Below are 23974 nucleotides of genomic sequence, written 5' to 3' on the forward strand. Positions count from 1 at the left end.
CACTTTCACTGTGCGTTACCTATAGTAGATGTTTATCTTAAGATAAAGTGTATGGCCCCTTAAGGAGGCTTAGCTGTGCACTTATAGTAAAAAGATGGTAAAGTGGGAACTTTATTTGGAGGTATCAATATTTTAGGTATTTAGGGTTTATGAAATGAATTCTACCTACTAGTCTCTGTTCTCCGTTTATATCCATTGTGTGAGCGGCAGTGTAATTAACGAGCCATAGACTTGAGAGAGGCTTCCTCCCTCTTATATTTGTTAATGTAAGAGAACTTTCTCTATGCCTTCAAATTAATGTATTCTTGAACAGAATCACTTCCTACTGCAAGCAAAAACTACTACCCCAAATAAGTATCTCTAGTATGGAAATTCCTGTGTTCTGGCTAGCAGCCATTGCAAATTAGGCAGAGAAAAATGTTCAGGTTAGTTTTTCCATGGTGGCCTGCATCTGTTACCTCCTTCCATTGAATAAAATTATTCCTGACAAAACCATTAAACAGCAATCCCTTCTCCCAAATGTCTAAAAGAACAAAAATATGTAGGCAAAGAAGCTAATTCATTCTAGTCCTTAAAAACACCCCTTTACTCCAAGTGATTAGTCTTCTTGGGCTAAGCACATTACCTTTATTGGAACGCCAGTCTTTTTACAAGCATAATAATGTTTGATTGAAATATTAAACCTAAAGAAACAGGATCTGAATTCAATTTGAAAAATAATTGTTTTGTTCTTCAGTTGTTTGTGTTTTTTTTCTTCCCCCCCCCTCCTCCTTGCTTTGCTTGTTGCAGGGCTTAGGATTTTCTTTAAAATATGTTCTGGAAATGGGCGTATGTGTCAGAGTCAGACTCTCAAGACCACATAACTATTATGTTTTCGTGAGATGACTGATGAACAGTGAGAATCCCCTCCAGGGAAAGAAGTTACATCAGAAGCATTACAAAGTATATGTAACATGATTGACTACTTACTACATTTAAACTGCGAGGTAAGTGAGGATGCAGACAAAAGAGGAAACTACACAATTGCAGCTAGGTTACTGCTGGTTACAGACGGGGTCATACCGCCATTTCAGCCTATTTACTGCAGTGGAATGAAGTGACTGAAGACGTAAAGTTTTAATAGGGATTTGTTCATATTTTTTGAATTAAAACAATAATTTGGGGATTAAGATTAACTGAAATTCCTTTTGTTGTATAATATGTTCTTCAGTGATATTGTCTCGCTAAACAAATATTTCAGAACTATACTTACTGAATTCCCTTCTAGGAGAGGATTGGTTATGACAAGCTGCTTCTTGAAGTTTAAATTCAAACTCCACTTGGATCAGAGGATATCATTTGGATCAGTTTACAGTTTTTACAGGAGCTGAAAAGAGTGAAAAGAAATCGTCAAAGACAATGTTAAATGCAATCAAATTAAATGACTGGATGGATTAGAATCAGTATGTAGAACTCTGGGAGAATGTCTGCTCTAATGCATCCTGCAGGTGACATGTTTTATTCCTGTGTATTAACCAAACACCTCTTGAGTACTTCTTCATCCTGAATGACAGTGTGAGATTCACAGTAATGCAGCTACATACTGGAGAAAAAAACATGGTTATGTCCGTTATTAGGGGAGTAGTTTAGCTTAAGAACAAGACACATTAGTTATGTAAAATCATGGGTGTGTAAATTCCAGCATATATACATCAAATCAATCAGCTCACCACTACTGGAATAAATAAAAAATATTTTTGTTTCCCCAGGGCCAGTCTTACGAGGTAGCTATGACTTTGAAATGTAGTCTAGGTGTTGTCACACAAATAAGTACTTCAAGCAAGTCTTCTCAATATACATTTCAAGCCCAAAATGTGAAATTAATTAGTCTGTTTTTCATGGTAGATTTTTTTCAAAAAACTTTTCAATGTTCACGTAAGGAAGGTTTTCTTTCTTTAATTTAGTCTCCTACTAAATTTTTGTATGCATCCAAGGGAACTTTATACCAAATGAAACGATTGGATGCAAAAGAAACTTAACTGAAAGCAAACTAGAAAACTGTTTTTAGACAGTTCCAGAGGCAAACAGATACACATGCACAAGAATTTCATTAAACGTCTAAAACAACAAAAAGATTCTTATCAAGTGGGGACACCAAATAACAAACTTCTTTCCATTTACAAACATAGGATGTTCGTGTGTATAAACACATTCTATGTGTTACAGAGCACATATAAATAATAGTTATGTTAAAATTTCCAGACCATGATGACAACACAAAATTATGTCAGGTAATATTTAGACTGACAACGCATTTGTCTTTTTTTTCCAAACATAATCAAGAATTGAAGACATGCTTAGTAATTTGAAACATCAGCCATGGTGGGAGCTTCATTTCTTAGCCCAAGGCAACATTTGTAATAGGCAGTGACTTGATTTTCTTATATTAATCTTATAAATTGAAATTATTCTTCAATACTTCTGTAATTAGATGTATAATTTCACTTAATAATGAACCTTAGGTATTCATAGATCAACCCTCTAATTAGAAAAGTTTACACAAACTGTATTCATTTACAAGACCTCCATAAAATGGGATCAAAACTGTTGCTTAGGGTAAGCCTGAACACATTAACACATAAGATTACACATGAGCCTATTTTACTTTATGTGAGCTCCTGCGAGTTTTGTTGAATCTTTACTTTTAAAATGTTTGATATTACACAGGTCTGATAAAAGTAAAGAAAAAAAATAAAATAATCACAGATTTCTATTCATCTGCAGTCCGTCAGAAAGAGAAATTGAACAGAATGCATTACTAGTAGCTCAAAAGTAATTTTTCAAATACCTTTTTTTTCCTCTGGTTTGTAACATCACTTAGGCACATAATTGAGATACTTACCTTCTTATCAAACTTTATACACTCATTGCAAGTGTTGCTTAATTTATTATTGTAAAAGAATTATAATAAACACGGACTTGCCAGCACTGGTTTTTGAATAAACATAGAATCATACAATACCAGGTTGGATCTCAAAGATCATCTGGTCCAAGCTTTCTTGGTAAAAGCACAGTCTAGACAAGATGGCCCAACACCTTGTCCAGCTGAATCTTCAAAGTATCCAATGTTGGGGAATCCATCACTTACCTGGAGAGATTATCCCAGTGGCTGATGGTTCTCATTATGAAAAATTTTCCTCTTCTGTCCAATTGGGATCTCCCCACAAGTAACTTGTACCTATTACCCCTCATCCTCTCCATGTGACTTCTTGTAAAAAAGGGAGTCTTCATCTTCTTTATAGCCATTCTTTAAACACTGGGATGTGGAAATAAGGTCTCCGCTGAGGTTTATTTTCCCAAGTCTGGACAAACTTGGTTTTCTCAACCTTTCTGCAGACAGCAGGCTTCCCAGTCCATTGATCATCTTTGTGTCTCTTATCTGGAGCCTCTTCAGCCTGTTCACATCTTTCTATACAGTGGAGACCAAAATTGAACACAATATTCCAAGTGTGGCCTGACAAGTACTGAGTAGAATGTGAGATAAATGTGAAAAAGAAGTATTATGGTTTACATAAATGTTATTGACATTCATAAGAAAAGATTAGAGAAACAACTATTTGTTCTACCAACCTTGAATGATTTTTTAATTTATGACAGTTTTCTCTAAGCCCATTGTTCACAGAAATTTTCTTTTTATCACATATAGCTGGGAAAGACATGAAAAGAAGTTAAAAATTATCCTTCACCCTGAGAAAAAAAATTCCCAGAAATATCTCCGAAAGACATAATTGGGTTTGCAAGTCTCCATAGCGGGGATGCCAGAAGGCTTTTCCTATATATTTATAGTGATAAGGACAAGAACATCGTAGCCCATCCAGGTACTCTGCCATCTTCCTATCTGTATTTATGTTTTTGCTTGTTTACAATAAGATTATAGATAATTTGGGGATAGATAATGAATTTTTTTCTGTTTTTGCTTAATGACTGTCACAATAGTGTTCTTGCCTTCGTGTTTCCACATGCTATCTGAAAGTAAATGATAAATCCGAGTACTGGAAAGGGATATATACTAATGATGTTAAATATAGAAAGAATTATACAAAACAGTTTAGACTGACAGATGACTACCAACTTCCTTCCATCCTTCCTTTTTACTCGTTGTGGAACTGCATGGAGCACTCAGTCACAGAAAAAAACAATCGGAAGTACTATGCCTTTCATGGTCTAAAGAAGCGGGCTGTGGTTTTCTGAGGCAACAAAAAGACAAAATTATCCCATATATTCCAACTTACAATAAGATGGGTTGTTGGTTTCATCCCCACATCTGCTGAACTCTACTTGTAGTGATTTTTGTCCTATTAGTCTTTCCACCACAGATTAAACTTTAAACACACTGCATACATATTTGTAAGAAAAGAACTTCTGCATGTGCAGCTGTGATCAGTAAAAAGGATCTAGGGAGGTTTCTTTATAAATGCGTTAGCTCTTATGTCTTTCTCTGAGAAGAGGCCTGAACTCTGGCACTCTCTTCCTTTCCCCCTCCAAAAGGCTTTCCAGAGACCAAATTTTCATGGAACACTGAACTCTCTGTAAGCTCTGGGAGAGAAGACAGAATGGATTTTGGACAGTTTTGATTAAATCTTACGTCATATATGTTTTTATTTTGTTATTGTACCTTTTCATGTAAAGGTGAGGCACTGAAGCATGGGATAGACAATTACTCTAAATTCACTTGAATAAATCAATATAACACTAAATTTCGCTTTGCTTATTGATTTTTTCTCTAATTCTCTTAGGGAAAATTGTTTTATCAGGAGACTAGCCAAAGTAACAGAAAGTAAATACACTATCTCAAGAAAATTAATTTAATTTCTCATAGATTTCTTTAGAGACTATTGTGCTATAAAGATTTATGACAAACTCTGTCCATATGGTATGACACACCCTATCTATGATGATATAGTTAAGAAATAATACGATATGCTTGATTATGGAGGTCTGCCAGCTCTCAGTGTGGGTTACAGTTATGGTTCTGTTTTGACCATTACACAGTGAATACTAACATCTGGAAACTTGAAGTTCAAAGGTTATTTTTCTCATAAGGCTGAACCAGTATGATTCATAGAAACCTAATGTTGCCCTTCAATTTAACAAAGTCCTGCTGCTAATATTGTATTGTAAAATAGAGAGTGTCTCTTTCCTCGACTTGGTTTGATTTGATTTTATTGAACTATTTAATCAACTACCATAGAAAAGTGCATTTGAAAATAATCTATCCTTGTGATTATAATGCAAACTTGTACAGATAGATTACTAGTGTTTAACACACCTACATATGTGAACTTTTGTCATAAAAAAGAATAGTTTTTTATGATTGCTTAACAAGTTCCTGACTGGTAACATATTTTCTGCAGATCTTTTCCTCTTTTTTGTCATCGTCTCTTTTGTCATCTTTCTCATTCATCATGCTCCTCATCACATTATACTACCTACAGTTCTATTTTTCCTGGGTTTATAGTGACTGAAAAAAAGGCATTATAAAAGTCTACATTAGCATAAATTAATCTCATGTTCTAGCTCTTATCTTCAGGCTATGGGGATGTGCAGTTAAATTATTTCCTTAATGCTCCCGCAGAGCTGGATCCCCTTTCTATACATTTCGTAGCTCTGGACTATGTCTGTGTGCTCATATTACCTCTGCTCTGACATACAAATGTGGTGGGCATTACACATGTACCTATATTCAATCCTCCAGGCACTCACATATTTCTATACAATGCTTCCACTCCAAATATACGTAATAGGGACTGTACGCTACCTGGAATGTGATGCACCCCAGCAGCTGTTGCTACCACCACGTATACTGTCAGGTAACCTGGAAAGGTCTAGATTGAAACACTGACTGCCTGATCATAAATTCCCTCCTTTCCCCATATTTCTTGTACTCAGCAGTAAAGAACTACATGAAGTTGAACTTTATTTGTACCAGACCTGTCTTTTCTTCTGTTTGCGGCTTTCTTAAATTAACATCCTGAGCAAGTGCACTTCTTCTCACTATTTAAAAATAGGAATTGAAAATTAAGGAAAACATCATAATTACAGAGTTAACCTAGAAAACTGTTCCTTACACTATATCTGGTTTGGGAAACAATAATGAGCATTGAAATGACCAACTAGGTATGACCAATAAGCTTGGTTTCTTATTTCCACATACTGCTTAGCCTGTAAATAACTAGGAAATCCTATATCCAGGTGGGAATTCTGTGGAAATGAGAACTATCATATACTCCGTTTAATCGTGATTTTAATGAGGCATACATGTAATTGAGTTGCCATTAGAATGTTACTTTTGCTGCACGGAGAAATGATCGATAGCTTGGTCATGCAAAACTTGCCCTCCACAAAAAAGAATTAAAATAAAAGTAGAGAGAGTTCACTAGCTAATATCTGTATTTATTTCTTTTGAGTACCAAGAGAGTTTCCCATAAGTACTTTGAAAGAAAAAATATTTTGGAAAGCCAAATTGTTAAATACAAATCTACATGAGAAATGAAAACTGTTACTTTTTTTAGCATCTGACCTTGAAAATCAATTCAAAGAGCCTAACAGCTTTTAAAAAAGAAACAGGAGTAAGAAGTACTTGTTGGACTGAAAGGTGGAATGACAGGATTTAACCCATCTTTGACTCCTGTTTTATATTGTTGAATGACAACTCCCTTGAAAGAAGGGTTTAAAATCATAGTGCTGACTTAACCTTAATTACAACTCTGCTATAATAGAAAGACAATCTAATTTAGAAGGTTTGTCAGTAAGTCTTTCAATATGTTTTGAAACTTTTTTCTTTTGTTATATACTCTCCCTAGCTGAAAAGATGTGCTATGATTAATGAACAGCTGCATATCTTTTTTAACATGTACCAGGTGTCTGTCACTCAACATTTGTCAGTCTTCCATCATTACCTCTGAAAAAATATTACTAATTACGGATAGCAGTAGGTGTGGGGACTGTGAAGGGCTGAACTATATATGGTTAGCTTCATTCATTATAAAGCTAAATATCTGAAGTATTTAACATCTGTAACATCATATTCTGCCATGTTATCTTCCGATCGTAATCATTGATGGCCTGACCTTAGTGCCTGTCATAGCTAAACGTACAGCAATACTGCAAGACATCCATAGACATGTTCATTGTTGTAGTTTTTCATGTTGGAAAGTAACATGGTAAAATATAAACCTTTGTGGTTTATTGTTCTTCTCGTAAATCTCTTCTCTCTCAGGTCAGCTGTGACTTAAATAGTCAGTAAATATTCAATTTTTTGTGTGTTTTGGAAAAAAACCTAAAGCCCTGTAATTCAGTGGCTTTTAAGCCCAGTGAATGAGCTGCTTCTAACACATACTGAAAATGTAACTAAGATAAGCAGGTATATTGTAAGTAGGCTTGAATTGGCAGTATTAGGCTCTGAAAGTTTTCTTGAAAATTGTGGATTTGGGAGAGTGTAAATTGGAAAAGACTGAAAAAAAATCATTCTTCAAACTTATACTAAGAGAAGAAATACAGCAAGAGCTGTTCTCACAAAGAAAAAGAAGGGAGGAATGAAAATTATGGCCCAAGTCTTGCTTGGTTTATTTTTAATTGAACTTCATTCTACCTTGTTTTGCAACATGTTGATATTTGATGCCGTACAAATGTTTTGGCTCTGTGCAAGAAAAAAATGTGTATTTGATGCCAAGACCACATTATATGTAAACTGTTTCTATCTTTAGGCAGACTGCCCTGTGCAGAGCTGCTGTATATATTTGTGCCTTGATGTAAGCTTTAGGCACAAATAATGGATTTTTTCATGTATTTCAAATATTTTCATTATGAATGAAGGAAAGCCCCCTCCATTTATTATATCTCTATAATCAATATGCAATCCATATTTTCCAAGCCTGAATTTTATGATTTTAAACAACTGACTTCTTATTTATCTAATTTTTCTCAACCTTTCCCTTTCTCAATGTTCTTTTTTCTCCTGCTATTTGAATGACCATGGAGAAGAAACTGAAAGACAAGTTCCTTGTTTTTTAGTTTTCCTCAGGCAGAAAAATCAACTTGTGAACCAGTATATTGCATGACTCTGGAACCATACAATCTTTTAGAGTCTTTATTTATTTTGGGGGAGTTTATCTACTAACATAGGACATACAACATTGAAGCACAAAATACAGTGAGCAGAGCATCAAAGAAATGAAAGCAAATGATTAGTGGTTTCCAAGGGGAAAGAAAAACCTCTGCAGCAAGAGATACTTACAGACATTTTTGGAACACACAATTCACAAGAAAAATTCACACAAATCAAAAAAATCTTGAGTTTGATGCTGCTATTTCAATTCCTTATCATCAAAATGTAAAATTCCATCTTCATTTATTCTCCTGAAGTTGATCTTTAGTCATGAGATGAGAAGCAGGATTGAATCTATTATTTTGATGGCAAACCTGTAACCCCTAAAAAGCAAGTTAAGTTGTTTTCCCAAATAGCGTAATTTTAATGGCTAATGGCAGAAATTACAAATTCTTTTATATTTTGTAATATTAAGGACTACATGAGGCAGAGATTGGTTGAAGAAGACTTGAATGTTCTTTGAACATAAAAAAATGTGCTTAAGAACAAAATCAAACAACATCTTCTATGGTAAAAAAGTTATTATCTTTAATATACCTAATACTGGAACTCTACAGGGATTACTTGACATAGTTGTGTCCCAAATACCATGTGTTCCTTTTTCTTATTGCCTCTGATTAGACAACAAAACATTTTTTCTGAGAAACATTTTTATTTTAATTCTCATGTTTTGAAAGAGCCCCAAATTACTTTTCGAACTGAAATGTTCATGTTTTTTCTCACTGTTAGTTGTGCTACAGAAGTGCTCTTGAGTGAACTAAATTTCAATATGTTATCTATGGTGATTTTACATTTCAATTATCTTCTTCATTTTTCTACCTATAGTACACAGAGGCTTGCAAGACTCTAAATGCTTACTGTCATAAGTGATCTTTTCATCAAGATTATTTCTAATGGTTAAAGTAGAATCAATGTCTTCCAAGTATTATAAGTCAGATCAATTACTTTTGAAATAGTTTACATTATTGCAGTTAAGGAAAGAAATCATCTTGTTGACACAGTTGTCTGACTTTTTTATGGAATAGAAACTGAATGATTTGTTAAAAACTGTTATCTGTTTCACAAGTCCTCTAAGGCCTTATTTATCTCATTCAGCTCAGAATCACAAGAAATGCTAACCTGTTCACAATGGGAACAGGTTCACAAGGAATTTCTGTTTGTTATTCTAACTTATGTGGGTTTTTTTGCTTCATTCCCTTCACTTCCGAAGATGTGGCTCCGTACATTATACTCAAAAGATTTCCACAAAGATCTCCTAAGTACTCTCACAGTAAGCTTTTCACAACAGCTTGAACATTGTCAAGAAGGCCTGTGTAACCTTCTTCCCCAGGATTGCAAATTCACTCAGAACCATAAAGCTTATGATCAAAAACAAATACAAAATTCTGCCACTAGGCCACCAAGCAATCAATCTCCTGGTAAAATCTATGAGCTCCAAGCATGGTAGGAAAGGCTGTTGAAACTATTAAGGCAAAATTAAGGTGAAAACCATTGCTTCATAGCTCCTAATATGAAAAAACCTGAGGGCATGAGTAAGCATACAAGTAAGGAATAATATGGGTAAAAGATTATTATAAATAGAAAGATTTATATGTGTATTTATACATATATGCTAATTTATTCTTTTGTATCTCACAAATGCTGCCTTGATGCTACATAGACAGTGCAAACATTTCTTTAATGTCACAGAAAGTGGAAATATCAGAAAAAAAGAAGCTGATTTTTCAGGGTGTGAGATTAATGGACAATTTAATATACTGCCATTTTAGATTCTGTGATGGATTGATACAATTTGTTGAACTAGAAATATGGAAGTCATTGTGCACAATGCAAAATGTCTTTGAAATCCCCCTAGGAATTTATGAACTCCTACAAACAGCCCTTCAGGGAACTGCCTGATAACTCTGTACGTGAAAAATGAGTTATTGATTTAGAACGTAAAAGGAGATAACACTAGCATTCTAAACATCAAATTTTCAATATTCATGTTCTTTGGACATTCTTTATGTCTGCAATATCTGAACTTATTGTTACTTTAACTTGATAGGAAAAAAAAACAAACCAAAAACTATCAAACACCCATATTGAAGTCTGCCAAAATTGTCCACTCATTTGTGAGTGGTAGGAGAAGCCTGTCTATTCAGTTCTTTCCTCTTCTTTTTTATAATAAGTATAATAAGATCGTCTATTGAATTAATATTTCCTAAAACTTTAAATGAAGTTCAGCTACATTTGACAATGTGCTATAATTCCAATAAAGTACTGGGTTTGTGTGAATGACATGGCTTTGGGTGTTATAGTCTCTTTCTTTCCTTATTTTAACAATGTGATGTCTGGTAATTATTATTAAATCAATCAAATTTTGCCTATATTAAAGTTCTCTACAGCTTCAACTGAAGTTTTTCCAAGGTATAAAAGCTCGAGTTTTTCTTTTAGATGAATATTTTAACAATACGTTTTTTTCCATTGCCTTAACATTAGCTGCTACTGGAAATTGAAGACACTATGTCATTACTTGCAATTTATATAAAAAAAGCAATTGTTTTAGAAATTTCTTAAGCAATAACATAGTGCAAAATTCCAACAAAGAGCTTTTAAAATTTCTCATCAAATATATACCTGAATAAAGAATGAAGAAGGTATCACATCAATAATAACAATGAATATTTTTGACAGTTTGTTTTACATAAACAATAAATCACAGAACAAGAATATCATATTATGGACTGCCTGCATTTTGCAGAAAGCACACACTATGTGATGCCACCTGCCAAAGTAATAACATTTACAACAAAAAATATGAATTATTCGAGCTAGTATTGAATGCAAAAACTACATGAAAGTGTTATTAAGAACACGACAACAGATATAAAGAACTGTGCCACTATGACTTAGTTTCTTCTATTTGGACTTAGATATCGCTTCTTATTTCATAGAAGCATAGAACAGTTTGGGTTGGAAGGGGCCTTTAGAAGTCATCTAGTTCTCTTGATCCTGCAATGAACAGAGACATCTTCAGCTGTATCAGGTTGCTCAGAGCCTTGAACAACTTTACCTTGAATGTTTCCAGGGGTGAGGCATCCAGAGTTTAACCAGTTTCATTTCCACATGTTGCTTTATATTAGCAGTGTAGAAGACTAACTTAAAAATTCTCGGACTGGACTCGTCAATGCTTTCCTTTATTAGACTTGGACTATATGTGAAAATAAACATGTAATATTTAGGAAAAAGTGGAACCTGATGCATCTAGTCCATGATTTGTTCTTACTACAATGCAAAAAGTAATATAAAATGAATATTTGCCTTGCTGTGATGGCAGATCAAACCTACCCACACTGACTTTACATTTTAATTATCCTAATCTGTAGAAGATAAAAAAACATAGAAATGTTTATAAACAAACTCCTGTAACGTAAGTTATTCCTTTTATGTTAGCATCATTTTACTGTTCTGTAGTGTATGATTCAATGAAATTTGTTCGTCATAAATGAAATAATATTTTAAAACAAACACTTAAGAATCCCTGGGGTTTTTTTGCTGTTTATAATGTCTCACTGTAATTATTACTGGTTTCCAGTAAAATGATGAATAATATGATTTTAATTGCTAATAACATTCTATAATAGCTATGTTGAATTTCCTATGCTATACTTTTGTTCAAGTCTTTCATTCCTTTTTGAAATGTCTATAATAATAAATGGATAGTAAAAATCACATCAGTGCTAATCCTGAATGTTCCAGGTCCTTCAGTAAAATTAATGTTTTGGTTTTGACCTAGTATATGAACCATAGGTCCTTGCAGAACCTTTACAGGGAATCATTACAGTTACAGTACTTGTGACATAGTGTGAATTATGTACAAAATCTAGAGTGTTATCTTTGAAATTATATGGTTTGTTTCAAATAAAGCTATGTTATTTTCATATTTGATAGACTTTCTCAGACAGTCCCTATGATATACTAGAAAATTTTATTCAAGGGTGGGATATTTCAAATGGGAACTTTTGATTTTAGCAATCAATTTTCTCTGCCACCTAAAAAAGTTACCTGATAACCATACACATCCTGCTAAAATCCTTGGAAGAATTCATAAATTTATATTAAATAATAATTGCTTTGCACCTTCAGGAATTTGCAGAAAGAAACAGAAATGCCTCAAATTAGTTCCAGCATTTTCCCTTCCTTCCTTGGATTAAGTTGGTTGGCACAACCAACCACTTTCAAAAGAAGTTCAACAAAATCCATTCTTACTTTTCAACATCTTTTGCAACTAACTAGGCAAAGAACAGAGTCAATGTGTACTGAGTTACATAGATGACACATCTCTTTTCAATGAGGTACAGATACATCATCTGTAGTTACCCATTGCAGGTCAATACCCAGGTAAAGTCAGCCTGATCGTAGCCAGAATGCAGAGGAAATAGGTGCTGATAAAAAAATGAGGAATACTTACCTCACTTTTATATTCATCATTGAAAGAATGTGACCTTGAATCTAAACAGTGTACTCTCCCAGATCCTTTACAGTCTTCCGTGGATAGTGGATATTAAAAGAATGCAGCAGTTTCCATGGAAGTGTGGAATGCCCTCATGCTATAAAGGAGTGCATTTAATGACTTGATTTTGTAGGGCGACGTGTGTATTTCAATTACTGTTTGTATACCAGTAGCTTAGACAAGGCATAAATATAGACGATAGCATCTATGATGAGACACTTAGCTGTTATTTATGCATAAGTGCGTGTCCTATTTTTAAAAGAAGAATATACACACCATTGTGAAGAGGCAATACAAGCAAAATCCTTTTTCTAAAAAGTACCTCAAACAGTGAAAGTAAAAATCTTTTCCAAGAAACAGTTGAAAATCTAGTTTCTAACTAAAGTCTACTTTCCTCTAGAATAAAATTGCTTCATATATTCTAAGACAGGGGTTTTTTTACACAGCAATTATCCCCTCCAAATGTCTTGACTTCTTCCTTACTGTCATTGTCGTGGTATGCCTTGGACCTACTATATACTGAATTTATCTATAAACCTCTACAGGAAGAGGTTACTGATGGTTCTAATATGTATTAGCATATCAAGGAGAATTATTAATTTGAATTAATAACCTGTAGGGCTTTTATCATAGACGTATTTTTGTTTAACTCTTTGGTAAAAATCACAAGTAGAAATTAACCAAAGTAATGTAACAAAGAAAACTTGGGATTTAGGTGGAACATAAGACAGAGAAAGAAGAGTGCATTACAACTTTGCTGAAAGTATACTTGGCAAATAAATTTCAGCATTTGATAATTTGATTTCTTTTAATGGAGGGATGACAGTTCCTCAGATATGGTGGTATTACTGGTGCAGACACGGTGAGGAAGAACAGATGATCAGGTCTGGTTGCAGCTATACACTTCAGATAATTTACCAGGGACATACATGAACTAGCTCAGAACCATCAGTCTAGAGAGAAAAATAAATGCTCACCCAGGGGACATTTATGTCATAAGCTTTCGTAAACCAGGAAACAGTCTAGACAGATAGTTGCACAAAACAGTCTCCTTTCATAAAATTGACATGAAAGATATTATTAGAAAATGAAGGGATCTGATACTTTTCATGTAAGTCTGGTTTCTATAATATTTTTAACAATATTAGCGTCCTATATGTTGCCCACACAGAGTATCATCTCTTTGCTATGCATAGAATTTCAAGGATGTATTTCCATCACTAAGGAAATTAATATCCTCCAGTGCTATATGAAACGCAAATACCTATGAGAGTAGCTACTCTTTTTCAATATTTGCATTTTCAAAGCAACACACATGATAACATTAACAAGTCCCTGCATTTTGCAGTCCTCAAGACTCTAGAAGAAAGATACATTAAATCTTCAATGTCATAAAACAAATTAAAAAAAATAGGGAATACCAGGGGTGCCATCTTCATTTTCTGGAAAGATCCCACTTGCAAAAGTTGCATCAGACTAATTCCTCAAGGGAAGACTTTGAAATCATAGTACATTTGATCTGTTAATTTGTCAGACAAGGGGTAAACACACCCCACAGGCAAATGGAGTTGATCTACTCTGACATTTCTTCCAGGAGGGTCTCAAAGCGTGATTTCAGTCATCAATAAGACTGAAGCTAACCTGTCACAAATTGACTACATTGATTAACTGCAGCTCCCATGGATTAACTGCCGCTGTAGCTGCCGAGTATTTATGTTGATGAAGAAGTTGTTTTGCAAAACTGCTGACTCATGAAAACACAGCTTTTCACGAGGTAAAGTTAGGGTTAATGATGTTGTGGGGAAGTTTGTTTCAGTGTTAAGAGAGAATATTAAATTTAATAGCAAACTGCCAGGCAGGAGGAAGAGCATCAGTGCATCCTGTCCTTAGGGGTCACGTGTATTGACAAACCTCTGCGTTTCCTGTTTTTGGTTGGAAGTTTGGGTTTGTTCCTATCTCATATCCTAGCTGAGGAAACTTGAGGTGTGCTATGTTCTGGAGCAGGTTTTAAACCTCTTCTTTTGCTAAATGCATTCATTTTTGCTTAAGCAATTCAATTAAACTCGCCAGAATTACTTCTGTATTATCTCTCTCTTGTTTAGGTCACTCACATAAGAGAAAGACCTCATTTCAGTTTTACTAGTCAAATTTTTGCTCCACTTTGTCATGCTCCCCATCGCCTCAAAAACTTTGACTCAAAAGAATTTTGCAGGCCAGTTAGGCTCTATAGTGACTGGAAAATTTTAACATTATGAAAAAGGGTTCTGAAAAAGGGGGTCCAACTTTCACTCCAGGGCTTAATGGATGGAAAAGAAATCCTGAAAAGCTTTCTCTGTAGGGAATTGTTCTCACTTTCAAACTTTTGCTAAATCTATTTTGCTGAGAGCTTTTTCATGGTTTTATTTGGTATTGTAGTTAGCATTACCAAAATAAAATTTTTCTCCCGATAGGTAATCGAAATTCTTAATCCTAGATTCTTCTAACTGCATCATGGTTTATTCAATTGATTTCATAGTCTATGTTTAGTTTTTTATTCTATCCAGAGCAAATACATTTTATATTGTATCTAATATTAAAAAATAATTGGGTATTCTATTTTTGGTATTGAATCAGAAAATACAGGTCAAGAAAACCCTGAATTTCTCATCTGAGCATATTCATGTGGTTAGACTAATAAATAACTTTTTTGATTTTTCACTGAGTTATCCACCTTTAAGAGGAAACTCAGTCATAATTCTCCTTAAGAAAGTTATTCTTAATATTGAATTTAAAATTAATGAATGGGAACATGGATGGTGTCTGTGCTTTTTTAAAGTAAGATGTAAAAAAAATTTAAATAGTCTTTTGCTAGGGATACTCAAACAGAAAAGAACCAAGTTAAAATTAGGAAGTGATGACATGATTCGGGGATTGGTCTAATTAAAGACTGACTAAGACAAGAAGATAACAAAACAGATACTAATTTTGTCTTCTAGCTATGCTCCCTTTCTGACTGAGAACTAAAAGTACCATATGAAAATTCAGTTAAAATTACATACACCTAAAAAAACTCAGAGATTAAAATATAAAAGAACTAACAATACAAATAGCTGCTACAGCCCACTCTGTCTTCAAATCCCTCACGACATTACTGGTGCGTTTATGGAAAAAACATGCCACCTACATTCATACATGGACATAAAAAGTTTGTTCTTGGGTCAGGCATCATTTTGGCATAAAATTTCCCTTTCTATTGATATTGCAAGAAGAAGAGACAGCTGAGAATGTTCAGTCAAAACTAACATGGAAAACAGAAACACCACTATAGAGGAAGAAACAATGGAGTGAATAACATGATGTAAATTATGTATATGATTAAGTTAGTCCTTTATTCTCCTTGTGGCCTCTTTTTAAATACAATGTTGAATTCCTCTCATTTATTTTTCATTAGATTTCACCCTGTAAATATAATTAAAAAGTTTTATTTGATGTATTTACAGAGATTATTGCAAATGCAATCAATGTTGCTTGTGTATTCTCCTCTTGATTCAAAGAGATTGTATTCCTTTCATAGTTGCTGTCTTTATTTCAGGAATCCCAACTGTTAGATGATATAGGTCTCTATGCAAGTCTCACAATCTACACTACCCTAAAAAAGAAAGTTGGGTGTAAACACATTTCCTTTTTTGAGTGAATTAAAGCTTACTGGCTATAGGCTTGTTTTTCTTAGTTACTGAGGGAAAAAATCAGCTAACCACACAGAGACCTATGTATCATAGAGTGAAAGCCACTGTTATTTTCCCTTTACTATCTCAGTTTTGTGGTCTTGCATGGCTGGCCTTCATATTTATCCAGTTTCCCATTGCCCCCCCTAGTGAGAAGAGGGATATTTTAAATCAAGAAGCCCTGAAACTCTTGGTACTAAGTGTTCTTAAGGCACTGGCTATGGATATATATATGGCAAATTATGCTCATTTTTCTATAGTTCTAGGTGGCTCCAAATACTGCTGAAGAAATACATGGATTGTTCTTAAGAAACAGGACAGCCTGGGGTGATATAAGTCCCAACCAAGAAATGAAAAATGTGATAAAATATTCAAGTGTTAAAAAGTTACAGTATAGTACTATCAAAAAAAAAAGTATTATTTTTTGCTTATTTTTTCTGTGTGTGTTTGTGTGTGTTTTTCCTGGAGGCAGCAGAATAAACTATTAAAAAAATTATAAATAAAATTTGTCAAAGAGGCCCAATTTCTTAGATTACATATTTTAGTGAATGTATATAAATATCTATATGTATTATGTCCATGCACTGCTGAGAGATTAACTTCACTATTGCATTACATTTAAAAGTATCAACACTCCTTAACTGTCAGTAAGAAGTGCCCTCAGTCGATTAAGGTTGGCTTGCTGACTGATCTCAGACACACTTGCTGATGAAATATTTTCATTGAACAGTAGATCTTAAGTTGTGTAAATAGAAAATGATACAAGACTAAAATTAAAATTTTTATCTTTATTTGCTGTGAATATAGCAACACCAGTCAGTGGTTGAGAAAAAACATTAAAATGGGCAGAACAGTACCAGGCATCTTTACATGATGGTGTAGGTTGAACTCAAACATGATAGGTAGGCATATGCTGCTGCAGGCAAAACAATCAGTGACCTTAATGGCCTAATGAGATTAGTCCAGCCACCTAAAAGTATCTGAATTTTTAATAAAATTTCAGATGGGAAATAAGAAAGGCAGGTCAGATCAAAAGGCTGTGGACTACACCCTAGTAAACAAGGACTTGAAGGTTTTATGGGATCAGTAGTTGATCTTGAGCTCCCAATGTAATGTTATGGAAAAAAAAGATATTGTATAGCTTAACTGTACCAACAACTGCTGATAAGAAGAGGAGGTGATTTTTGCCTCTGCTTATGGTATAGGGAAACCAATTTTGAAAGATAACTTGGAAAAAGAAAGTTGATGACTTTTAAAGAAGTTATTCTCTAGTCCTCAAATAACAGGTTCAACACAAAGGGCTAGATTTATGCTGTTGGCTAAAGAGTGATCAAGAATTGACTTTTTGAGCCTCTCCATTTTTTGGAGAAAGTCACACCAAAATCAAGAGGTGGAAAATAAAGGTAAATAAAGAATGGATATAAGCACAAATAAATTTGAACAGAACTGACATCATCAATACTGGATGCAAAACAGTGGAAGTTAAGGGAAAGATTTCCAGTAATTCCAATGGCTCCTGAAACCTTTCCTTAGAGGCATAGATGACTGTGTATCTCAAATACATCTAAGATGCATTTGCATTTATTTGAACCCGAGCATTTTTTTGACCAAATTGAAAAATCTTGTTCTGGATCCACGTGCTTTGTTTTGCATTATTTAGAACACTCTAAGGGAAGAGAGGTGTTCATTGGGTAACAGTGATGAATATAATTAGTTGCAACAGTTACTCTGAGGTTTAATGATGCTTATAAAATAATAAATGAAATAATAAATAAATGATCATGTGCCACAATTTAAATAATTTATTGCTTAATAGCATTTTGAAGGGAATTCCATTCCCTTAGAGATCAGCATGAGAGCAAAGAGGGTCTTTGATTGCATTTTACTCTTGACAAGTAATAGTGAGGAACGTACCTCCAAAGACTTATATATTCGTTTCAACTCAGACATATATTAAATACTTGGTGAAAGTAAGATAAAGAGCCAGTTTGAAGATACCATTTTATCTGTTATGTTACTAGATCCTTTTTACTTTCAAAAGTTTTTGGCCTAAGCTACACTTAAGATTAGATCTTTTCAATAAAAGTCTTCACTTCAGATGTTTCAACTATTCTTTCTTTACTTTGCCTATCTCAGTGTTCTGTCTCAAGAAAAAAGTAGATGTACAGAAAGAAAAGAGAGACAAGAGGAATGGGCTGTAAAATTTTTAGCAGTAGTGGATAGGATATTTATTTTTGTCTTGTTTCTTACACAGTGGTGAATTTTGTTTGCTCATTTAAAGTCATTTCACTGAATTTAAAACATTTTCAGGAGAAATTAATATTTCAGTTAATACAATGTAAAACATTCATCAGACTGTACAGAAAGTGTTAATTTAGCACATCATTTTTCTCTATTTTTTCTTATTTTCATACAGCACAATTCCTCTAATACATTATATTCCATATGAGAAAAAAACACCTTACTCCTGAAAATTCTTTTCTTAGCAGAACTTTTATATCTTCATAATTCAATGTTATTCTTCATGAAATAGTGGGAGATTATGAACTTGCATTTATTAAACTGTGCATTAGGAATTTAGAATGTTATTGAATGGAATTAATAAAAAACCCAGTCTATTTTCTGAAAAGGTATATAATTTTACAATGTAATGTATGTCAGTCAGATGAAAAAAAAAAACAAAACAAAACAAAACAAAAAACCCCATACAGTTTCTGGTTTTTTTTCCATCAAGTAATAGTAATTAAACAAGTTTGAAAAACAGTGATAAGAATAATGAAGTATTGTTATTTTCCAATTTATTTTCAGCTATTACATTTACTGTGCTGTTTGTGGAAGAATTTTCCTTGCATCAATTGAGACAAACCCCGCATCTGCATGTGTAGAGGGTCGTCTTCTCTTAGGAGACATTCAGACAGAAGCCTGGAGGGTATAGATGTTCATAGAAGTATACTTTCATTTATCTTGCACTATAGTTCTCTTAATCTGCATTTTTACTCTCATTCAGTAAATTAACTATCTTGGTAGCAACACATTGTGCCATGATGTCTAGAACACTGCGTTTGAACTCAGTCATGAGCTTCCTGTTCCAAAATACAGTAGAAGCCAAACAGAACTTGGCCTCAGTGTACTAGTGGAAGGAAAGCGGAGGAGGAAAATGTCATGTTTCCTAGTGGCCCCTGAGGACACCACCTCTTAAGTCTGTAGTGATGGGAAGTAGCCATTACCAACAGCATTTGCTGTTTGGATAGGACAACTTTGGGGAAATCTACGGGCTTTGAATAGATGTAAAGAATTGCTGTCCTCATTAGGAATGGATGTGAAAATCCAGAAATGATTCATTGCTACATAACATCAAGATACAGCAAGTAAGGTTTGCCAGTAAAATTTTAGAAATAACATAATTTGATGCTTTATTATAGAAAGATACAAGTTCTAGATACCAATCTGAAGCAGAATCTTTCTGCATTTGATTTAAAGTTTTGAAGTTCTACTTGTTTATTTTCCCACCTTTCAATGAAATTTCTTTCATGATTTCATAATTAACTTTGGCACACAGTGAGAATAGAAATACTGTGAATTTGTTGCTGGTTGAAGGTTATTTATTTTCCATCAAGGTTTTTCTCTTGTCTTACAAGAGCTATAGTTTGAAAAGTCGGAATGAAAATAAATAGAAATAATACAGGAGCTATTAAAATGAAAAAAAACTGTAGATATTGAAAGAAATAGCTGTAAAGTTGTTAAGTAGTCAATAGAATCCAAATTTTGCATTATTTATTTTGAAAATCATTATTTACCTAGAAAATAAGTCAAATATTCAGGCAACATTAGAAAGCCTTTCATGATGGGTTGATGAACTTAGATCTACTTTACTTTTTGTATGAAAAGTGAAATGCAATATTTTTGAAGATATAAGATTGCAGAAAAGGCATGTCTGAGATGACAAGCGTTACATTTTCAGTGATCATTTATAAGGCTCCTGAATATCTTAATTCAAACCCATTTACAAAATCACCAGACGTTGATAAGGAATGCTCACTCTTTTGCAAAATCATTCATAAAATCATAACATGTATAAGTTTGGAAAAAAAACAAAACAACAAAACACAATGGAACTGAATTGTATTTAAAACTTTCAAAATGGTACTTTCAGTGCTTCTACTTCAAGAAGCAGCTTCCAACAGAGAGAGAGAATGCAATACTCTGTGGTCTAGAACATGGTCTTGATACATTCCTGAAATACGAATTTGCATTCACTTCTCAGCTAGTAATTATTTAATTATTCATTCCTTTATAATGAATAAAATCAAGAACACATTATCCATGATTCATTCAAATGGAGAATATACTGGTTTTAAATAGATATGTGAGGCTAGGTTTCCAAATATATTTTTAGACACTGACATATGGGGTTTGATACTTAGAAGTACCAAGAATTCAGCAACACCCTGTGAGAATTTATGGGAGCTGTTCGAAGATCAGTATTTTGGAAATCTGGCTTACAAATTGCTTGTCTAAATTTAGTTCTGGAGGTTGCATTGCATAGACATGTATTCCATCCCCTAAAATTATTTTTTTTCTGAGTTTTTTTGTTGTTCCCAATACTGTCTAAAAAAGAATCCTTACTGTTAGTTACCATTGTAGCTTGAAAGTATTTGAAAAGAAAGCAAGCAATACAGAGAGCTTTCAAACTGAGAATGTATATTCATTTGAAGAACAATTTCAGAGCCCAGATTTTTTTGACATATTCCATTTTACCATCATAGTATATGTCATTGGTTTAATATTGTAAGAACTAATTCCAGAAAATGTTGAGGACTTTTTGTCCTTGTGATAGCAATAGGACATACATGCAGAAGACAGTTTCTCAAACATATCTTAAGCATGAAAAGATGTATTTAGGTATTTCAACAGTAGTTTGGCTCTTTACTTCGAATTTTAAGATTTTGGCTTGATTGGTCCCTTGAAAAGTCAAAAGTGTGCCTAAATTGTACACCGAATGCATGCTGCCATGCTTCCTAATACACCAGGATACTAGACCACTGCCCACAAACATTTATTGATTGTTATTCGACTTCATTTTGTGAAAACAAATTAACTTTGGAGTACAAAAGAAAATATTAAGGAAAAATAGCAAGAAATTACACTGAACACTGCACTGGGAAATTGGAAAAGGCAAGGAAAGAGCTTTATATATTGATCTTTGAAATGCAGAAGCCAACATTTCAAAGTAATACCTTTTAAAGCTGCTGAACCTAAACTGGGTGGAAAGCGGTCTCATTCTCAGCAAGATAGTGCCATCTACCTGTGGGATTGATAACACAAGCTGATTTCTAGTAGCTTAGCTTACTGGGAGCATTGTGAACGGCAGTTCTAGAGAAGCCTACCTGGCATTAGTACTGGGTTTGCTGTGGCTGACTCTGCAAGGACTAGTGGCACCTTTGTCATTCTAACAGTTCAAAACCCAAGGTTTTTAACACAGTTACATTAGTCTTCTGCAAATGGAAAAAAAACAAAATACCATCAAAGAGAATCATAGAATCATGGAATGACTATGCTGGAAGGAACCCACTGGGTCATCGAGTCCAACCATAAGAGAAGGGAATATGTTCTTATTAGAGAAGGTTTTCTTTTTGCATGCACCATAGCTTGTGATCTTTATCATAACTAAGCTGCCTTCATCGCCACGAAGGTGTGGAAACAATCCTTCATATCTGAATTAAAATCTTCCTTATGTCTTCCTTAAAATGCAGTTTAAAATCATATCTTTATGATCAGTGGTTCTTGTTAAATATGATGAAAAATGATTTTAAACAGGACTCCCATGTCAGGGCTATGGTACATTATTGTCAGCTGTGCTACATTTGCAGAAGGAGCTCTTAATGCATGAAAAGGCACCACTTTAACCTTTCAGCATGATTTTGAAGCATTCTCTTTACCACTTCCATTTACTGTGCTTTAGTTTGCACTTGTGAGCACACTAATTGGTTCTCCTTCCAAGGCAAATGAAAACATGTGATCCAATAGCCCCACTTAAGAATGTGGGCAGGTAGCCCATAGGAATCATCAGAGAGAGTTTTATAAATGGTATTGTTTCTGAAGAGTCCTTAGCATCATCTGTTTCCCTTTATAGACATGCTGCAATTGTTCTGCAGTACTTGCTTTTATTAGAGACCATCTAAAAGAAGCAGACTGAGTAAGCCTTTCTGAGATTGCTCTCACCAAGCTTTCCTTGAACGCTGATGGGAAACCATTCTCATTTCCTGGCTTTCTCTTTCCATTAGCTCTCTGAGATATGAGTGTGTGTGTATGAGAGAGAGCATGCTTTGTTGCTTTCAGCCACAGATCAGGCACAACAGCTACCACCATCTTAACAATGTATTTAAAATAAAGTTCATGGAAAAAAATGCCAACACAAAATTTAATGAATTAAAAATGAATTAATTAAAAATTCTGGGAAATATGAACAATTTGGATAGCGTTTTAAGCTTCTCTGCACAGCATTGATTTTTTTGTCATTCATACATTTTCCATTTCCATAATACATTGAGATGTACTGAAAGGGAAAGTGTTCGTATTCTTTTGTTTTTCAAATAATTTTGGTAAAGGATCTAAGCCATAAATAGCATGTGTTCATGTGCTTGCATGTGTGTGTAGTTTATCTAGTAAAAAAAGAAATCTCTGCTGTGAAAATTTGATTCCACATAAACAGTGAAAATTGTTGGAAACTATTTAATTTCAGGAAATAATAAAGGTGAAGTGTTAGGCTGCAATTCATGTTTTTAATATCCATTACTTAAACAGATATGGTCTGGTCATCTTATTACAAAGCAGACTTTTTTCTGATTTGTCTGTCTCAGTGATTGTGTCTCTATAGACTCTTAATTAAAATAAAACCCTCAACAGAACAGAAAAATTCACCAAAACTAATATTTATGAATGACCAATTGAAGAAAATTTTATAAATCTATACTGTGCAGATAGAGCTTCCTCTGAGAAAATTAGATAACTATCATTGGAAAAAAAACAACTTAGAGCATTTAAAAAATGCTGAAAAATATTTAAGTTCAAGATCTAGATTTGTTAAGGTGCTGAATAAGAAGGCTGAAATATGGTATTCGGCTTTCAATAAATGTGTCAGGAGGGTACTCTAGTAGGTATAAGCTTTGTACAGTCTGTTCATAATTGGAGAGAGTTCATAGGGATTGTTATTTTATAGGCAAAATCAGTCATTTTTCCATGTAACATAGAATTTAATGCATTGCCAGTCCAAAAAAACCCAACACCCAAGAATAAAATTCAGTGACACTTCTTACTACAGCTTATCAAATTACTAATCAATGAGGTAAAAACCAAACAGAACCTAATTCTTGATTCCTGTTTGTTGGTGCAAATCAATGCAATGCAGAGAGAAAAAAAAACCAGCACCCCAAACCTTGGTTTTTCTCGTGGGGGATGCTCACCCCCTATTGTTTATGAAGGCACCAGTATCCTCAAAGTATGTTTTACAAGAAGACAGTGCACTGCCATGTATATCACTGGTAATTAAATAAATAACATTGATTACCATAACATTTTTCACCAGATGTGTGTGCCAAAGACTGCTGAATTTGTACTGAATAACAGTAG

This window comes from Cuculus canorus, chromosome 1 (assembly GCF_017976375.1).
Source record: "Cuculus canorus isolate bCucCan1 chromosome 1, bCucCan1.pri, whole genome shotgun sequence".
NCBI lineage: Eukaryota > Metazoa > Chordata > Aves > Cuculiformes > Cuculidae > Cuculus > Cuculus canorus.